Source organism: Morus notabilis, unplaced genomic scaffold (genome assembly GCF_000414095.1).
Source record: "Morus notabilis unplaced genomic scaffold, ASM41409v2 Scaffold886, whole genome shotgun sequence".
In the NCBI taxonomy this organism is placed as follows: Eukaryota; Viridiplantae; Streptophyta; class Magnoliopsida; order Rosales; family Moraceae; genus Morus; species Morus notabilis.
The window spans coordinates 253,824-255,496 of NW_010364655.1; positions in this window are offsets into that span (position 1 = coordinate 253,824).

Sequence of the window (1,673 nt, forward strand, 5' to 3'; positions counted from 1 at the left end):
TTTAAGAGAAGAGAACACTCTTAAGAGTAATTGCAGGGATGGATTGAAAAAATCCATCAAAGTTGTGTGTGTTCATTTTTGGGTCTGTTTTGGTTACTGGTGTCACAGAAAGCGTTACGACACTTTACTGTAACACTGTTATAACATAAATTTCGATATTAAGCCAGCAGATCATAAATGTAAGAAACTAAATGCAGAAACGTAAAGGACACCAAAAAAAATGATATCGCAGTTTGGTGCACACACCTACTCTGCGGGGCCACGCCCAGACAGTGATCAATCCACTAAGTTTAAAAGATTACAAAGGACCAAACGGTCTTACACACTCAACGACTCCCTCCTTGACGATGTCGCCGTTGCCTAGAATCTCCTTAGAAAACTTGATCAGCGAGCACCACTCGACTTGACGGTTTCCTCCCAAAACCAAAGAAATCTTCTCCAGAAGGACCAACTCGAAAGTGTTCTAACAATTTGTCACAACATATCAAGCGACACTTAACATTACAATCTCATTCTCACATGAACACACACAACTTTTCTGTTTTCAGCATACAGTCTGCATAATACTTTTAGCACATTGTAATGCAACTCGTTTTTTCATCTACTTTTTCTGCCGTTATACCTCTAATACAAAAAAAGCTCCCAGCTATTAATCCCACAAAGTCAACTCTTGATTTTGAGCAAGCAAATCCTCTTATTTTCAGCCCTTAAGCATGACAGCCAAATTTTCCTTAAGTGGCTCACCAATTTACAGTGCCTACCAAAACTTACCACCAATTTGCCAAAAATAATTTTCAAACAATTTGCCAAAAAATAAGCCAATCATAAATTACACTAACAATGCTTATTATGTTTTTATGTTTTAAGAGATTTTATGGTATGGTATATGGATAGGTGTAAGGACCGGTACCCCAAATTAGAGAAACGGTCTCTTTGAGACAACTAGAGAAAAATGCTAGTGGGAAGTCTCTTGTTGATCACAAGAGAAAGAGATTTTAAAAACCCCGCTTAGTGTTTAGGAGAAGAGAATTAGCCAAAATTAGAGAAGGTTCTGTATAGAGAGGCTTACTTAGAACCGAAGTTCTATATCATACCTAAACTAAGAATAAGTATGAAAGTTTATGAACAATGTTTAACAAAGAGATTTTAGCCACGGAGATTTTAGATACTTACTTTATTTGAAATCTACTTATTGAGATTTTGCTCATTAGTTTTACCTTGTGATGCAGATGATGTTGTTACCGAAGAGTAAAAAAAAAAAAAGAAAATGATTTCTAAGGTTGGCTGAGTACTCCAAGTCCTATATCTGGCATCTTGCTTATATGTACTTCAAAACAATAGATGGGCTCAAAATGTTTATTTTTTTTTGTTACTACGTCACTTTTGAATGACAGTTTAATGTCTAAGATTTGTGATTGTAATCATTTTGCGCACTGACTCATTTTGTTAAAAAACCTTTACGAAAATCTTGTGATGAAATCAACCACAAGTTTCTGCATCTTAAAAATGACATTATTTTAAGTATATAAAATTTGTTTTAAGTAGCACCACATCGCTAAATTCAGCCTCAGACTGGTTTAGCATTGGGGGCGGTACATAAATTGTAAGAGCAAAATCAAGAGAAATACAATACAGTGGATGTAGATCTTGATTAACAGAGTAAACCACTATAA